The following is a 19753-nucleotide window of genomic DNA, read 5'->3' as shown; positions in this document are numbered from 1 at the left end:
ACAGTGATACGTATGAAAATTAGGCAAATATTTATCGAGATTTCTCTCGCTCAATAAATACTACAACAAATACTTTATTTCGGATATTTCCTATATTTTTTGCGCCTTTAAATTTCCTATAAACGCATAAACTATTTATTCGTAATCCGCTTATTATAATCTTTTCTCACTCAGTTTTAATTAACAATGATTTGACATTACTTCCCTTTCATTTGCAGCGAAACGTTCCATGCAAAACGCTAAATATACGTATTATCTTCTTCCTTTTAATTCAACGCGGAATATAATCCAGCGTCGGATTAACGACGCCTCGAGCAATCTATGTATGTTTCTTCTTTTTTACCGCGAAATATTCTCGAGATAAAATGTCCAATTGCCAATTTCTACAATATTTCTTGCAGGCAACGGATTTTCCACGGTTGCCGCCATCATCAAATCGCGTGTTATTATTATTATTCGTCGGCTAGTTTTCCAGCAGATGATAAAAACGCGAATGCATTCGTTCACGCGGTTGTCCGTCACTATTTTCAATGTCGATCTTGTCACCGGTAGAATCACTCGATAAACTGTCCGTTCGATTGGCACGTACTCTCGAAACGACATGCAACACTTCGTTGTTTCAAATTCTAGTCTTCCATAGTCGAGACACCGACAAATGTAAAGAATGGATTTTTTTTCCAAGCAAATATCGAGTCGTACAAAGTGATTCAATGTTTGAAATGTTCTGTTCTCCGATGAAGTTATGTACATGAAACCTCAGTACTGTACGTTCCTTTGGCCATTCAATTCTTTTAAAACCGAATTCTCTTTTAGTCTGTGAGAAAAATGATCTTTCTACTCGTTTTTCCGGCTAGTTGTCTAAGGAAGATACAGTGGACTATTTGCAGTCGATTTTTCAAACCACAAATACATTTGTTCTTTATTTAATTAATAGTTTATTAGCTTACAATATTACGTGTACGTAACGTGGAACGTGGAAGACTCAACAACCGAATTCTTTTACATTCTTTTTAACCAGTTCGCTTTTAACTTTCTTCGTAAATTCAAATTTGCTCTATTTATATGAAGAAGAATATTGCACTCGCGAAGATATGTTATAAGATTCACATATTAGGTTGTCCCAAAAGTTTCTTTCGTTTCATAAGTGAAATAATAGATGCACAACATTTTGTATTTTATATTATTTCACGGATTTGTGTATCATAAGTGGATCAAACATAATTCAATAAACTAATATAAAACAAAAAATGTGCATCTACTACTTCCTTATAAAACGAAAGGAACTTTTAGGACAACCTAATAACTATCACACGTTTGTATTGGAACATCGTGTTATCGTCTGAAATCTTTATACTGGTGTTTCTTTAGTCACATTCATAGTACACAACATATATGTGAAATAAAAAGGAGAAGTCTAACGTATCTAAATAAAACTCGATAGACGTGATCTCTCTCTTGTTAAAAACTTTTACCTTGAGAAATCTTCACCGCAAAGGGAACCTAATCCAAGGCAAAAGTTGTTGATGCTATTAAAAAATCCTGGGAAAGATTCAACGAACAGCTATAATCTACTTTAGACGTATTCTACTCTTGAAAATGAAATTAGTAGATTGTAATTAGAAAACTTGCTATCAACCAGTTAGCGTATACTTATAATTCTGCTTATAGTTGGCAAACATTCTATACCCGTGAAACTACTCTGGCGAACTTTACGAGCAACTTTCAACGCAACAAACAGAGCACCTTACACCATCGGCATCATCAAACCACATCCACCCTGAACAAACTTGTCTTCTCTAAACCTGTCTCGCAAAATATCACCGTGAAACTACCCTTAAACCTCCATTCAAAGGTTTACCCAATAGCAACCGTATCTTTCTACGGTGTTCGTCCTCAGTTCCTTTCGCATAAGTGAACATTACTTAATCACGAATCCCCTAATAACGTCGCAGACATAAAAAAGATTGAAAGAAAAAGGTAGAAGTAGAAATCAACGTCCGGGATGGAGTAGGTAGGACGCGACGAAATCAAGGACGTTTCTTTCGCAACGTGGTCGATACGATACGACCCGGTTCAAGTGGCGCAAGAACGTTTTCAATAGGGTCGTTCATTATCAGCTTGTACGTGGTACCGTGTTCTCTAGAGAGAAAGAGAGAGAGAGAGAGGGGGACGGTGGGGGAAATAAAAAATAAGAGGAGAAAACGCGATCAGGCATCAGTTTTTTTTTCTCTCTCGTTCTTCGTTCAATTTTTCCTTCTCGCCTTCGCTTCTGCGCGGTAATGACGATCCCTACGATGCAATCCGATCGATCCGCGGTTTCTCGCGCGATTCACGATCGCCAGTTTACGTAATCCAGTCGTGAGAAACGTCATTCTTTGAGAGATGATTGGGCCTCGGCCTCGGCCATGCAAATCGTATGGAATTGTCTGATGGGAATATTCTAAATTGGGTTCGGTCCACGACGAGCACGTGATTTCTTCGCTATAATATTCTTAGTGATTGCAATACGTGTTTTTATTAATTTTATTTACTTTCGTTTAGTTTCGTAATTCTCCTAATTTCCATTAATCCTGTTAATACAAGTCTCGTAGGTCATATATTTGGTTCACGATGTACACGCGATTTCTTCGCTACGATACTTTTCAAGTTGACATTTCAATACGCACGTGCTTTCAGGCATTGCATCGACTTTTATCTTTGTCACGACATCGCCTAATTTCCAGAGAATCTATTGGTAGGAATTCTTAAGGTTCGAGCAGCCAATACGTAGTAATTCGCTTATACTAAAGATTGGACTGGCGGAGGATGTAATCTTCACTAGGAATTTAACTAACGGTAATTGACATATTTAAAATCCCAGGAATATGAATTTAACATTATTTGAGGACGAATTTATCGGAGGACCGATTTCAGATTCCGAGCGGACGATTCACGCGCAAATTTTTATGGGCGACAATAAAACGCCGTAACCTCTGCATTTCTGTTTTCCTCCCTTTATCTCTGACTCCTCTGCTATCTCCCAGACGGCCAGTGTTTTTACGGCTTGCTTTGAAAGGAAATAATAACGAATTCAGCGGCATTGCATCGACAAACGAGCATTGGGACCAGCGTCCATTCATCCGTATCGTGTTACCGATTTCCCCAACTGTTCTCTCGATTCTCAGCACAGACGTTTTGATTTTCGTTCCTCTCCTTCTATGTCGCTGTCTCTCTCTCTTTTTTCCCATTCTGCTCTCATTAGTTCTGTTTTCTCGAATGTTTTAAAATTTCTGCCGAATGTGTCTGACGTTTCGAAGATGGTGCTGAAAAATTTCCCCGAAATCGAAAGCTGATTTACTGTGATGCTTCTAGATTTTTCAGTTGCGATTCGTACAATCCGCGTTTCGTGTTATGAAATTTAACGATTCGTCGATAATCCTTAAGCAAATTAATTCTGAAGAGTTTTATAATATTCTTGAAGGGATAAAGAATGTAAGGAAATCTACAATTAGCCTCGGAACGATCTCTATTCGCATATTTACTTGTTTGGCAAAATGTAGATCTACAAGCATTGTGGATCTATTATCTACGCGTTTACTTTATTTTATTCAAGTTAACAATTATCAGGGATTCGAAGGAAATAACTGTTCGAAAGCTACGGCAATTGCATAAAAGGATTTTCAAAGATTTACAATTAACACACCATACAAGCCGAGTTCGAATTTTCCCCAAATTTTGGAGGGTGCAATATTAGAAACTGAAGAACTTTCGAAGAATTTAATATCAGAAACTGCAGAACCATCGGTTTTAATTTCAACTTTTAATGAGTATTTTAATTTCAACTGTATTAACCCAACAATTTCTCGCGGGTAGTTGTAACTGTCTATTTTTCTTTCTTCCACTGCCCTCCTATCTTTACTCGGCAGTCCTGACGAAAAAAGATTGCGCCCTTGAAAATACAATTCTCTCTCTTTCTCTCGTGATAACCAGCGGAAAATTCCATGGGTTACAGGTGCGCTGAGTAAATTTGCGAAATTAACCGTAAAATGCAGAGATTAAAAGTTTGTCATAATATGAGGTAACTGTAAAGATCATTAGTAATTGCAGAGTAATTTGTGAGTAATTTATCCGAGAGCATTTAAACTCGGAACACTGCTAGAGAAAACATAGGTCCATTCTCCTGAACTGACCGCGTGTCTGACCAAGCGCGGTTCTGTTCTACTTGTACAACCATTTAAACAAGCAAGGATCTATTCTACTTCCTCGTTGATTTATTCGTGTAAATACATTTCGCCGTGTTTGTATAGAGGTGGTAAGACCTTCAAATAATCTTTAGCAATTAACAGTTACCGTGTATTTTACAATATACTTTATATAGATCTCGAATTTGTATTATATTTATTACAACGTTGCGAAGCACGGAAATATTATTGTTCCTTATTTTCAGATTATGAAAAAATCAAATTATTGATGTGTCTTATCCGCAGATTATGGATGTTTATTCAAATTATATTTTCATGGGCAACGATAAATTTTATTTTTGAAATTTTATGTATTGATATTTATTATTTAGTATTTTCTGTATTTTTACGTTTCAGTTCATTCTGATACATTTTAATAAATGTATTTATGCTTGCCATAAATACATAAATATAGCAGCAGTGCAGTTATATCGAATCATTTCTATCACATATTTTATGTATTTACACAGCCATGCACAAATTATTCAACAACTATAATATCCAGTGCTTTTAATTTTTCCTCGATAAAAGCCATGGGAATCCACAAAATATCATAGATATCCAAAACAATATACCCTCTTCCTCGCGATTTGAATATTTATAGGAAAGTTTATATAAAAGTAATTCATAATTAAATTATAAATATTTTGAATGGAATTCTGACGAAAAGATAGAGCGAATTTGATGAAAAATAATAAAATTGTAAGAAAAAAATCTATAACCTACAACTTGTGCCTAATATTAGTTTACTAATATCGCTCATTAGTATCCAAGAAAACCTTGATCTCGTATCACCATAAAAATATGGAAACGGGAAAGCAAGAAGCGTAGAATTCAAGTAAAAACGAAAGAGATGCCGTGTTCCGCGTGCGTGAAATAACAGGCGGTCTAGCAAATAGAAATTCGACGATGCAGAAACGGATAAGTAAGGAGTGGGGATACAAAGCTGGAAAAGCATGCCTCGTGGGACACGTGGCAGGAAGGAAAACCTGGACTTTTCGTTCCTCGACTCGATTTAAGTACATCGCGCCATATTTTCTCGCGCGAGCCCTAAGAATCCTGTTTCCGCTTTAGCTTCACGGATACCAGGCTACTTTGCTCGCGGTTTCCTCGCAAAGAGCACAACCATCTCACCGTCTGTTGTTATCTTCCTGTGTTCCTCCTCTTCCTATTCCGCTCACTGCCACTCATGTACATATTTTTCTAATAAATTTTTTTCTGCTCCCCGCGCAGTCCGTTATTCAAATGGAGCAGGTTTGTCTTCTGAACTGCGGCTATATAAATTCACGGAGAAGGAACTGCGATTACGTGCATCCGTTAGGGTTGCTCGGAGCAGCACTCGAGCTTTTAGTCATGGGATTTAAGGAGTAGATTTTCGGAAGAAATTAGGGGTGATATCAGCGAGTGACGAACAATTTGCCTTTATAGAGGTTCGTATCTATCGTGACGTTGACATTGTGATTTTTCTTGCTAGAATTTTAGCCGGGATTTAGCTGAGACTTGAGCTTAAATTTTGATATATCAAAAATTTGAAGTTGAATTTGGATCCTGAGTATAAGAAGCTTGAATTCCGAATTGGAATTTTTGTTATATTTGCGGAAGTAATTATTCGAATTTTATTATTCTTTACCGAGGTAGTTTTACAAGCTGTCAAATAATTCAAGCAGAATTTATTGCCTTGGATTAATTATGTTTATGTTTGGTAATAATTCGCGATACATATTTAGCGTATGCAGTCGTACCTTTTGACATTCTGTTTACAATTCTCTTTCGGTCGACAGCTTCTGTCAATATATTACGATAATTAATTTTTTTATACGTCAATTAGCCAATGACGTGAATTAATGACGAATTGATGATGAACATAAAGATATGTCACGAGCGTGTACGTTGGCAGAATGGTTTATTAACGATAATGAGCGCTTACATATTGCAACGTCCAAGTTAAAAGACTTCAATAATTACGTACGTTATTGTTCGATTATTTTAGACAAGTATATTCATTTTGATATAATAATCATATCGACATAATGTAACTTGTAGTAGAATTATTTTACTATTAATTGATCAATGTTTAACAACTTTAACAAAATTAATTTGCCATACGATATAGTAAAATAATTCTATTACAGATTTGCTTCTAAGTTTTCTTATCATATTCTATTATGTATCATAATCGTTGTTAACACATACGTCATAGTCCGATGTTTTTCACGATACAATTTTAGTATTTTACAACGAGCACAAAAGACGGCGAACAAATATGTTTTTTTTTTTTTGTATCGAGCAGAAAGAGAAGCTTTCAAAACGTTAAATGCGAAACGCATGCTCGTTCCCCTAAATATGGCCGAATATAAATATATTTTTGCAACAATAAATAATGTTTCACGGTTATAATACTGAAAATACGTATGATGTTCGAATAATATTTGCTACAATGCTACAAGTGCAGGCGACGTGTTCACTCGCCGAGATTTGACGATCTCGTTTTGAACGCGGAGAGCTGAAATTATAAAATTTCAACGCGAAGGGATAGGAGAATTGAAAAAAAATATTTAACAAGTCCATTTTATGATCGAACAAATTTTTCCGCAAGTTTTTAACGCGGTTATGCTGTTACAATATCTGCGTATGATATTTCTCTCGTCACATTCTTTTTATGGGTCATAGGGTTTATTTTTATTCTTTTTTATAAATTGCAGATAGCTATATTCGTTACTATAATAGGTTACTAGCAATTTGAGTTGAAATTATAGGTTGAACTTGATAATTTTAGAAAAGGAATACTAAAATATTCAAGACAATCCGATCTGTTGAAAAAATAATAGAACTCATGTGGCTTATTTATTTATTTAATTGATTTTTACAATCGCGTTCATCATTGTAATAGCACTGCTTCGATTGAAATGATAGATTATCATCTTTGAAAACTATAAAACTGAGTGTACAATTTCAACCATAAATAATCGATAATAATAATTGAAACAATAAATAAATAAATCGTACGATCCATACTAGTTCCCTAATTTTTGGAAAAGATTGGTTTCCCTTAAAAAAAAATGTCACCAGTCGAAATACTCGATTCAACCTTTCGAGTTATCTTTTATATATCATACAAAGCGATATTTATTGTCGAAGTAAAAAGCGAGTTCAAAAATTATCTATAATGACCTTGATTGGTAGCGAATTTTTGATAGGCACCTTCGATCTAATTGGAAATCGATATTTATCGGGGAAAAAGTTCCCCCTTCGTCCTAATGTCCTGAATACACGATAAATTTATAACACATGAACGAAGATAGGACGTGCCACGTTAACGACATTGTCAAGACGAGGGGTGGAAGTTTCAGGGGGTAGTAAGATAGTAGAAGGACATTAGGCCCTTGATTTTGATGGATGTACTTATATTTGCAATTTCTGCTCGTTTTTGACAGTGAACCGAAGAAAAACACGAAAGTAAATACACGCGCTTTATACATAGTTGAAGTTTCGTTCTAAATCGGCGTTAAAATGGGAATAAAATTCCAAGAAAATTGTATTATGCTAGACTAAAAGCTCAACTGGATGTCTAACGTTGAAATCAGGTTGCGAACATGCTATTTCTTTTCTATGAATTTTTACACCCGAGAAGACTATTTTCTGAATCTTTTCTTTCACTTGTATAAATAGTTTCGAGGCAGTTTCACGTTATCGCTAGTGTAAGGTTATTCCAATTAAATTTCCCTCGTGGAAAGATCAAAATTGACGCGTTTCAAAAGGCGCTGGACGAAAAAGAATCTCGTTTACATCACTTTTTGCAGCTAAATTTCGACTAAATCACACCGGACATTACCTAAATTCCACTTTACATTCTTCTCGAAGAACTTCGTCCAAGCGTTCTTCTCATTTAGATAACACCATTTCTCTCAACCATCGCCTCCCACAAGATATACAACTAAAGTAAATTGCAATAAACTCCCCTAGAAGACTCAATTACTTGATACTCGATCCTGCACTCGCCAATTACCTAATACCTAACACCGATTACTCAATACCTAAGCTTCCTCTCTGTCATTACCCATTCCTTCCTACCCTACTTCACATCCTCCCCCAGGAAACGCCAGCGAAACACTCTTACCGTCTCATCGTCGCTACTTTCAACCCCTATCTCGCATCACCGCCATCCAACACCTTTCCGATACCCAAACTTCCCTCTGGCAGCCAGTGCCGCCCGCCCAAAGTACTCGAAGAACGTCCACGTGAACGATCGCGAAAAGCACGAGCGGGTTGAATGGGAGGAAAAAAGCGCGGCCACTTATCTTGCGGTCGCGGACACGTAACAAGTCGATCGAGTCGCGCCAGAAATCGAGCTGGTTGATAAGTCGGGCAGAAAGATCGGCCGATAAAAGTGTTGGAAAAGGGGGTGCGAAGGGTTCGGTAAGAGTGACAGCCGGCCCGTCCAAGCGGAACGACGCGGAGATTAGCCGCGTACACCGATGTTGGAAGATCAAGAGAGGGTAATCTGACTGGGAACGAACAAACAGAAAGAGAAGCGACGATAAATGGGGATGAAGGACGAGAGGGCGAGTTCTTTTTAAAGTAGTGGACCGCGTAAGTGAGAGAGGGAAAGGCAGTGAGAGAAAAAAAGGGAGAGGAGAGTAGGACGGAACCGGGCCAGCCGTTTTTCCTCCAGGTTTTTCGCTCGCTTATCTCCACGCGACGTTGATTGGACGTTGACAAACGATTCCTGGACGGCCGCATCGTCGTCGTCGATATAAAACAGTCGTTATCGATCCGGTCAGGGGGTAGCCTGCGGCAAAAAGGGATCGGTGCTCGCTTTTGGCTCCGTTTGTTTCAGCTGCCTGGCTCGCGTCGAACCGAACCCTTCGATGGACGGGGAAAAATCGGTCCACCGATATCCTGCCTCGTTTCGAACGTCCCTTTGAACGCGCTTCCACCCGGGGTTATTAAAAATTGCCCTCCCCGCAACCCTATCGACTATCACCGAGCCTCGGTCGTCCTGTTTCCTTCGAGTTGCTTAGGGTCGCCGCGCTGGTTATTGCATCCTGTAAATGATTTTTAGTTTTGGGGTCATCGAATTTGAAGGAATTAGTCGGACGGTGGTGATATTGAATTTTTACTTTGATCTCTGAATTCTTAGTTTCTCATGGTTCGTGTGAGATGGTTGTACTCTTTTGAAAGTGCCCTGGTTGACGATATTGTGTTGTTCCGAGGTGTCTTGGTTTTTCAATATTGCTAGAATTTTGTTTGCCAATCACATTTGGTTTTGGCGAAAAAGTTGGGAAGCTAGTTTCATTTGTCAATGGAATATAGTTATTAATACTCGACTATTAGAAGGACTTCGCGTAGGACTTCACAACACGAGATGATGGAGGGACTGGCTATACACGTTCTTCGTTTACCTAACACTCGAAGTTCAGTCATTCATTAGGAACATTCACGTCAAGTCCTGCAAGAACTTCGCGCAAAATAGTCATTGAAAGTTATACGATATGTACATCTCTTCCATTAGTTAATTAACAGGTTTGTATTCAACATCATAAACGTTAATATAACCCTACTACGAAATAAAAAATACATTACTTTTATCATGCTCGTACTACTAAATAAAATATACTAAATAAAAGATCAAAGGCGATACGAACAATGGTGGGAGAAATTAATAGACGGAGGGGGGAGGGGAGATTGAGAGGAACGTTCGAAAAATTTAACATCCAATCAAACGTGTTTTTCCGCTTGACAGAAATTAGCGAGAGTAAAATTGTGACTTACAAGCTACGCAAGTTTATTTAGGTCTCTGTACCTAATTCAATCAAACACCTTTAGCTTCGCTTGTTTGTTCAATTCCACATCAGTGTGCGCGGTCGATCAATTCTGGATACAAGTACACATTGTAGTCGTGACGTTAATCGATAATCGATAGCCGGTGTTCATAATGAATTGTTTAATTTCGATACTCGATCTTTCTACAACAGTCGATACGGCATTAATCGTTGCCTGTAACGCCTATGGTATATCGATGCTTCGAAGAAGATATAAACTTAATTACACTTGGAAACGCCATTTTACATTGAAATTGGCGATTCCTATAAACTTGTTAATTATACGGAATTACTCGTTTTGTATTGGTAGTACAATTGCTAATACAAGTCTGATAAGAATCGATTAATAATAATTAATAACCTGTTATTTCTATGCCGCTCACTTAATATCTTCGACTCTACCGAGAGAAGATGCGTAAAATTTGTTGTTTAACAAATTGTGTTTTCAATCGCTCTGCAGTTATTTGCATTTCTGCTACAAGCAATTTACTTTAGCAGAGTCCTCAAACGCTCCATAGTTATTTAGCTTCCCGCTATTCAGGAAATTTTCATAAACAACGTGCCTTCATTTCTCAATTGCGGTGGCTTATATTTCTGCTATTTGGTGGACTGCTGTGCATATTTGTATAAACAACGGCGAGTATTCTTCTGCTGTTCATAGGATATTTATTTTGAAAATTTTGGGAAGTGTGCACGATATGTTTGTTTCGAAAATATTGTTTAACGAATAACAATAAAACATTTTCGTCGCAACCTATCGGTGTAAAAATATTTTCGATCCATCGTATTTTCAAGTATGTGCAAAAATGTACAGTGCAGGGGAGTAACAAACAATTATCGATATATTTTACGAAAAATCATTCACGTATCAGAAAATGCATCATTTTAAATCTATAAAATTTCTCTGGAAAGATATAAATATTTTGCTCACTTTGATAATTGTTAATTAACATCCGCCAATTATCTGCCGAGGTTTTATCTTTCTTTTTTCTTCGGTAATTATATTTTCAAAAGCACGAGTGCGTAAAAATTCGCGGTCTAAGCGCTACATTCTGATTATTATTATTTCTATGGCTTTCCCATGAAACCGCTCATCCCTAACTAATTCTCGAAAACGAACGAAACTTGCATCTCACATCGGAAAATTTTCGCTGATTGTGAACGCGTCTTTAATTGACCAGTCACGCAGAGGAATCAATTTGCCTGGCTAACTATAGCTCGATAAATTTCGCGCAACCTCGGAATTAATTTACCATTTATACCGACGCTGAATCGACGCTCGAGGAAAAATGGAGCCGCGTTTCAGCGAAGCAAACCGTGACAGAAGGAAAACGCGGCTGAAACGCAATGAATTCATTTCTCTCGGGCTACGCGACGTGTGCCCCGGGTTCTCTTCAATTATTTACGTGGATCGTGATACGAGCAGAGATTGCAACCGATAGCATACAACGACCAGTTTGCTTTTTAATCCACCAAACACAAATGTATCCGTGGTTGTAATGCGTTGTTTCTCTATCTGTAATTAGCTCCAAGTTTCTCGCTTTCAGAAATATCTTGAATTTTTCGAGATTAACCTCAGCTTATAACATTCAGGATTACAACGACCTTTGTACGTATTTTTCTATCCGAATATTCAAATAAATTTAATATTCATCTATCCAACCATAGGAGAAGTTTTGCATAGTATCGTATTATAGTATCGTGGACGAGGAGTCTGGGGGATGTCGGGCGAATTATAGACAAGCGGTGTGCGTGGTGAGGCTAAAACAAGAGACGTGAGGCTAGGACAAAAGACAAGGGGTTGCTAAGGGACATAAACGAATTAACATTCATTGTGAGTTGCGAAGCCAAATAGTGTGAATCGAGAAGTCAGAGAGATAGTGTTGCTAGCGTTGTCGAGAGAGTGTGGTCCGCGTGAGAGAGAACGTTGGATCCGTGGTGATCAGAGTTGCAAATTAACCATCTAGTTGTTTTAATTATAATGCGTTATTGTATATAGTTCACGTTAAACAACCATCGTTTCCTGTTTAACCAACACCTGTTTAATCTATTTATTGTAAATGTTGAAGCGGTCACCACTTCTAAGAAAACTCTACGTCTGGTCTTTTTAGCTTTCTCAAGCACTGAAGCCATAGACTGGGACGAAGGCAGACCATAGACAGTTGACAGGCGATGATGGCTTTCAGTTATAGGGTAACACTGCTAGCGTGCGGATCTGGACCAGCTCAAATTATATTCCTACTTGTACTTACACTTCTGTATTAAAACATATTTTCTACTTTACAATTTATCCACGAGTTTCTCTGTTTATACATCTAATAACCTCAACAGTGAATAAATTAATTGTAGTAAAGATTCTACAATATATGATCTTCTTTGCCGTTTATATTACTCGCGTTTCTAATATCAGATACGAAAATATATGAATTTTGTATGTAATAACGTATAATAATACATATATTATATACATATATTATACAAGCGTAATTTGAATTTATTTACTCACATACGATAAGCAGAGTGTCGATGTCGTTGATTATAACGTGCGATATACTCACGCGTTTTTATAAACACACGTGCACTCAACAAATAACGTACACAATCTGCTACAACGATCAATCTCTAGTTTTCTATCAAATTTTTCACGCTCTATCCTTTCCTCCGTTCATCTCTACATTCAATTCATATCTTTCCCCATACGTTTTCATCGTTTACTGCATTTTCCGAATGAAAACTTCTGTACGATTTTACGCGATATAACCGGTGACACGAAAAGTAAAGCAATAACAAAATCGAACGAAACAACAATAAACGTCTCGCCACACGTTTCTACGAAATCTCTAATCTATATTACGATAAACTGGGACGCGAAACCTTCCACCGTAATCCTTGCTTCACGCCCTGTGTCTCATCCGACGAAGAACGTCAACGAAGATTCATAGATCCCGAGGAATCGTCTGTAAGGCGTCGTGTTCGTGTTCGTGCCTCGCTTCACGGGATCACAGGATCGTTTGAATGTTCTCCATTGCCGTCCTCTCTTATTATACTACACGACGCTATACTTATCCCCTGTTTCACGGAAAGTGATTGTCTCCTCGAGATTACCTTTCACAAGCAGCTACACCTATCGAATGCACCTTGGATCCTGGTATTAGGGACTCGCGTCTTTCGCGAAAACACTTTTACGGATAAAATTACTTTTACCGATAAAGTTTACTTTTCAATGGATATTTCATTCGTCTACTTGAAAGGATTAAATCTAACCGAATCTCATAAAGTTAAACTCACACCATGTTAAATCCAACCATGCGCTGGCGACTTGTTATTGTTAAAGATTAGCTTACATATATTATAACATTTATGTTAGCATAGATACGTGGTGGTTGGGAAAACATGGAAAACGAAGAAAGTACGATTGAAGTTTTACTCGAGAAGATAGAATATTCCATACGCTTCAACCTAACGAAAAATCATTCTTTCTGAAAAGTGTCGATCCTCAACCTGCATAGCAACGATTCTGCGATTTGACATTCCACTTCTATCTATTTTTTTTTTTTTTTTTTTACAGAAAATTTCATGTTCATCGTAGAAAAAGTCCGAATGTAGCAGCACCGAAAGTTAACGTGTCTAAAAGCATCTTTTAGAATTTTAACGATACATATGTACATTGTAGTTTAATATCGTTTCTTCAATGAAAATAGGAAACAGAATAACAAAGTGAAGCGAGATAGAGAAAACGAAGTTTGTTGGACGTGAAATACGCTTTCGGGACACGCAGGAGCGCGCGCCTTTTTGAATTAACAAGACGAACAGGATCAAACGTTTCGTTGGCTGCACAGGGCAATTACAAGCAACTGCTTAAACATCAAATAGTCCTGCACGTGTCCGACAGCATTTCCGCTCGTAAACGTTTGCGCGAAGTGTCTCGTACGTCTGCGCGCCCGTGTTCATGTTCTCTGGATAGTCGCAGCTTTGTGAAGTTACCCGTTATGGTGTATTTGATGGGAATTGTTTTCCACCTGTACAGGTCGACAGCCTTGTAATAAGGGAAATGGATCTGTGACGAGACTGGCGTCAAACATTTTCTATTTCCTCGTTTGTGTTCTTATCTTGAAACACGTATTAGTCTGGTAAAATGATTTTAGAATTCTTCTTTTAACACTTTGACTGCCACGTTGGTCATATATGATCGGTCATGGTTTCTCCTGTGACGCCATGGTGGTCATTGTTGACCGGAGCGCTTGAACTTCTTACAATTGTAAAAATTGTATGAAAATTGACAGTTAGGACATTTTGAATATAACCGATAAATAAAAGATACTTTGGAATAAAAAGTGCCCCGTTGGACAATTAAATATTTTTATTAGAACACCAATAAAAAAAAATGAGAATAAATCTTGCATCTAACGGTACACTGTGTTAAGACACTTTAAACATAAATGTGATTCATCGATACAATCTGGACGATAGGTGGCCACCTTTTTGGTCCGATTCTTAGCAATTTTTGATCCTAACTGTTTAACATTTTTTTTATAGTATTCTCTGCAAAATGTTCTTCTTTCTTCTGCATTTCATGTCGCAATCTTTATCGAATAAGTATATTTGACGGTTCTGGCGAATGACACTGTGTAAGGTGCATTGCGAGTGCCATTCTAAAATCTGATACCTTGATTTTTGTTTTTGTTGCTTGTTTATAGAGTATCATCGCGTTTGAAATTGATGTATTTAACAATAATTCTAAAGCTAATTTCATATACCACTTGAGGGTTCTTCTATGTGGTGTATAATATGCTATCATTTGATCTGATAAATGTACAGCACATTTTCCTCTGTTGTAATCTACCGCTACCATTGGTTTATCACAAACATCATTTCTTTTTACCTCTACCATTTCAGCCGAATGTTTCGTCGAAGTCATAAAAATGATCATAATACTGTTTACTAATATCTCCTACTCGTTTCAACGATATATTCTGTACGTTTTGCTTACAACAAAATAACGAAATATGGTTTGTTGAAATAAACGAAACCATGTTATAATATGTCGCTATCAACTGTTACCAAGGCGACATTGTGGTCACCCGTGACCACCAATAAGGTAAACGGTCCATTGGGGAAGAATGTTGTCTTACATCATCAATTTATTATTATTTTGCCATTATATGCTTTGAATAATAAAAATACTGGGCGAAACACGTGATTTCGGCGTGGCAGTCAAAGTGTTAAAATCGTTAAGAACGTGCAAATGTGTTCGACGATTCGCGTTTCAATTTCCAGTGAAAAGAAACAAATCGAATACATGAAACGTCAGTTGTATAGTATTCCAAAAACTCAGCACTCATTCTCTGTTTACTGATCCACGCGTGTATCTAAATAAACCAAACGTTCGCCTACATATGTTCTCATTAGAGAAACAATCCAATTGCACGTTCTGATTGGAACGTGATCGGTCTATCGTAAGAAGACTTTACACGTACGTCGATCTTGTTTCACGTTCAACGATTGGAAATCTACTTTCTCGCAATTCTACTTTCTACGATATCAGCCATCCATGGGTTTCGCTTTGTTTCAGGCTCTATGTCACCATGCTGACTATATATATGTTAAAAGTTCAAAGCTTGGAATTTTCCCTCTTACAAAGGATTTTAAACAGCACCAAGTACCAGATCCTTTCAATCTATCACTTTCCATCTCCAATGAACCCTCATCGAACCACAAGCCAAAAAGTCCAAAGTAACTTTGCACGCTCTCTCGTCTGTCACATCCAAGTATTTACCAGCAAATGGTTGGGTCGAAAGTACAGCGAAGAAAGCTACTAAGGTTGGCGGTTAAAAAAGGTTCAGATGGGTTCACAGAGCTTTGAGAATGCGATAGAGGAGCCTAGAGCGACAGCTGAAAACGGGCGAGTGAATCGATTGTACAGCTCCGTTCACAAGTATCGCGACACTTACGGAAAGCGAGAAAAACTTTCGAGATAGAAATTTGCTGAAACTGTTCGAAATTATTACGTCGTTTGAAAGTTATGTAAAAACGAGACGTGTTAGATGTTATAATTTATAATTTCTTTGTAGTTACATTGTTTCTCATTTTTATCTATTGTTCGTAGGTCATTGTTTTAATCAATTTTTCCACCTCTTTTCTTAAGGTTTCTTATTTAATTACAATTTCAAAAACTTCAGCTTTTCACTAAACTTCTCGGAACATTTCCACCAGTTTATGACTTTTCGATAAGTTCAAAGTTTAAAGGGTTGTTAGAGCCAGCGTGTACGATGCTTGATTCTTCGTGTTCTTCTCATAAACCTTACTAACGATCCTTGCAAATTTCTGCATCTTTCTAAAAGCATCCATCCAATTGGTTCGATTAATTACTTTTCTCGTTAATTCTATACAATGCCACCGATCATTACGATACTATAGCTAGTCGATCGGACTCGTAAGCTGAGTTTCACAATGTTGTCGAAAGATTGGCAGGTTTTAAAAACCATTGACAATTACAAAATCGCTTTGTCGATGATTTAAACCGATCGTCAGGACGTGTACGGATTCGAGAGCCGTTGCAAAACTTACGAACGTGACTGTACGTTCGTATCTCTTCTCAAAGGGTTAATAAAGAATCGGAAGAGTGAAGAGGAGAGGGAAAGGGAGGGCAGAGAAAAAGAGAGAAAGTGAAACGATCGAGCAGGAGACCGAGAGGAGGACGCGATGCCAAAACGTGGGCGCGGCTTTGCGAACAGACATTTTCCTTCGCGTATCTCTGGCCCCGCGTATCGATCTGTAAGCGGAGCGTGCAGTCAAAAACGAAACGCGGCCAAAAGAGAAAATCGTAGCCACGCTGGTTAAACCACGATAAGCCACGCGATAGAGAAACTGGAATTTTTGAGAAGCTGACGTGAAAACGAAACGAGTCTTGGACGTAGCTCGCTTCCGGCAGGAAATTAGTTAGTCGCGTTGCTGCCAGGAACACGTTAAGTGTATTTGGAGTACGAAGACTCGCATAGTTGGAGGTATATATATAGGGTTGTTACAAAATTTCTTAACAAATTTGTCTCCTATGTCTATTCGTCGTTGCATTTCCTCGCACTTTTTTCCATTCGCGAATTGCCAGATCTTTCGCTTCGCATCCTTAGCCGTAGTACGAACGTGAACTTCGTGTAATTCGAAAAATGTGCGTTTCGGTGTTTTCTTTTCAGAATTATAAATCGAAAATAATAATGATGGGCCGTGAGATTGTTTCGCGCGATAGACAATGCTGTCGTTAAAAAATTGATTCGTGTGTTTATTCGCAGATTTAATTCTTGGGCTTCCTTCCTTCGCAAACTTTGAATCTTTGGGTTTCTGAAATTATATGCACAACAGTCTTCTAAACGTATCGTTGTTACTGTATGGAAGATTTGTATGGCTCTTTAGAACTGTCAATTGAAAACGACCACAATCTGCTTAATCCTATTCTATTTGCGTTACTTTTCTTGCTCATAAACTTCGCGAATGGAACGTTGTTAAACATTTGCTTGTTATACAATTTGTTAGAATTATTTAAGTACATGGATTAACATTCTATATTTTGCAAATCTTATTTAATCCTTCGTCGCAATAGCGCTAGGGAGTCTATTTGTATCGATAGTTGATTTCCAAATTGGAATAAAAACTTTTAATCGGTTTTTTGACGAATACGAAAGATTTCACTTATAGAGCGTTAACTTATAAAATTGTAACTTTGCTTTGATTTTCAAGAATTGTTATTAGACGCGCGAAGGCTACGATTATTGAAATATTTTGGTAATTTGAAATGGCCGTCTATTATCATAATATCGTTTACTTAGCTTACACAACGGCACGTAGAAACAGAAGAGGCGGATAAGCTCGCGACAGAAGGCAGCTTTGAAAAGTTTGCGGACACGACAAGCAGAAAGTGGCTTCGAGTCGTTAGCGTGCATCTAACTTTGATCGTCGATGGCGTAAAGAGCTGGCAGCCGATATACATGCAAAATACAGGGAGTGAGAGAGAGAGAGAGTCGACTTATTTTTTGCCTGTGTACACTCGAGAAAAGTTCGAGAGAGGCGGTGCGGCGTTGCTGTGTTGCTTTGAAAACGTTGCTGCTTGGTTGAGATTTCTAAAATCGTCGTTTCCGTCCAATTTACTCTTTTTGCTCTGAAAATAGTGTTCTTCGTGTTTGCTGCCGCTTATTTTGCACTTTGATGTTCAATATTATCACACGAAGTCTGTATTATAAAAAAGAATGTACATACACATATAGTTTATGTAAAAATGTGGAAAGGACGTAAAAATATTAATAGAAAGGTGAATATTTCTTGTAAAGACGAAACTCTTGTGGAATAATTCAATAATTCAGGATAATTGATAAAATTGATCTATTAAAGAAATAAAATACATGAATTTGTTCTACATCTGAGTTTGCTTAAAAATTGTTACAATTTCCTTTTCATCCTGCTCAGAATTTGTTTAAACTCACGGACCTTAGAGATCTTTTTTAAATTCCCGCTAATAAATCGTATAATACTTAAAGAATCTCAAAAAAAAAAAAAGAAAAAAAGGAAAATGGTAAACGTATGAAAATCGTTAACATATTATGAATTAACTTATGTTTGTGTTATAACATATTTTTTAAAACTACCTTGAAATACAAGAGAATATCGTTTTCTTCGTTTGATAGCAACAATTCATATTAAAAATCATTGAAACAATTTACCCTCGTGTTTAAAACACCCTTGTAAAACTTCCTTCGTCCCGATTAATGCATCTAATCATACTCTTTCATTTCTGTTTCAGGTAAGTCGAGGAATATGCGCGAGAAGGCGATTTCTTTTACCGACGAATCTATCTCGCCCAGCCGGCCGGAGTTATCATCGACCCGTTTCACTTGGAACGGTGACAAAATTTGCATTTCGACCGTGGCCAGCCCGTTATTAATTGGGTTAATAAGGAAACCGACCGACCTGATCGATATTCACTTGGTGCACCGTGGATTATCGAGCCCGATCTATCAATATTTCATTTTTGGCCGGCGAATTGCGAACTTCTGTCGGTGGCATTCCACCGAATAATTGAACAGGGTAAACCCGAGTCAAATTTAACGCTTCCGTCCTGCTCGTGAGCCACGATTGACGAGTGGATTACGCACGTCCTGGAAATTGCATGTCGACATTCTGGAAGGTGCGAGAGGACCGAGCGAAATGCCACTTTTTCTATTTCGCGAAAGAAATTGAAAGTGGGTAGCGAAGTTATCGCGAATGCGATACTCGAAATTGTGAAACAGCGCAAGCCTGTGGAAATTGCTCGAGTGTCGGAAATTCAGAATTGTTTATTTGCACGTTTATATTTTAACATGGATGGAATATTTCAAAAAGAGACAGAGAAGATCGGAAAGAATATGGGAATTTGGTTGGCCAACATTTAACAGACTCTAATTATATTTACAGCTTATTTTCGTTATGCTATGGATACAGTAATTACATACTGTAGTGGAATTTTTCTTTGCTAGCGAGCAGAAAGTGGGTGGCTGGTTATTACGTTTAATTCTAGTAAGAGGAATTAATGAAAGGAACAAATAATAATTAAAAACATGTTGCTTGGTAGAGTCGAAATACACTGGACACATCTTTTAATGAAATTTTCACGCGATTAACCATCCTTCCGCGAACCGACAGTTGGTGATCATGTTGTAATTCAATGTACAAAGTAACGATTTTCCA

At 37.6% G+C, this 19753-nt stretch overlaps 1 protein-coding gene across 4 annotated transcripts in view; it reads left to right on the top strand.

Annotated features, from left to right (window-relative positions):
- The window catches only part of LOC117208767 (nephrin), a 484683-nt gene that overhangs the window by 209038 nt on the left and 255892 nt on the right, over window positions 1-19753 (top strand). The gene's annotated exons all lie outside the window — the stretch shown is intronic.

The sequence above is a fragment of the Bombus bifarius genome, unplaced genomic scaffold (assembly GCF_011952205.1).
Source record: "Bombus bifarius isolate JDL3187 unplaced genomic scaffold, Bbif_JDL3187 scf7180000008162, whole genome shotgun sequence".
Classification (NCBI taxonomy): domain Eukaryota; kingdom Metazoa; phylum Arthropoda; class Insecta; order Hymenoptera; family Apidae; genus Bombus; species Bombus bifarius.
The sequence above is the reverse complement of the archived record's forward strand: the minus strand, read 5'-3'. Positions and strand labels throughout refer to the sequence as shown.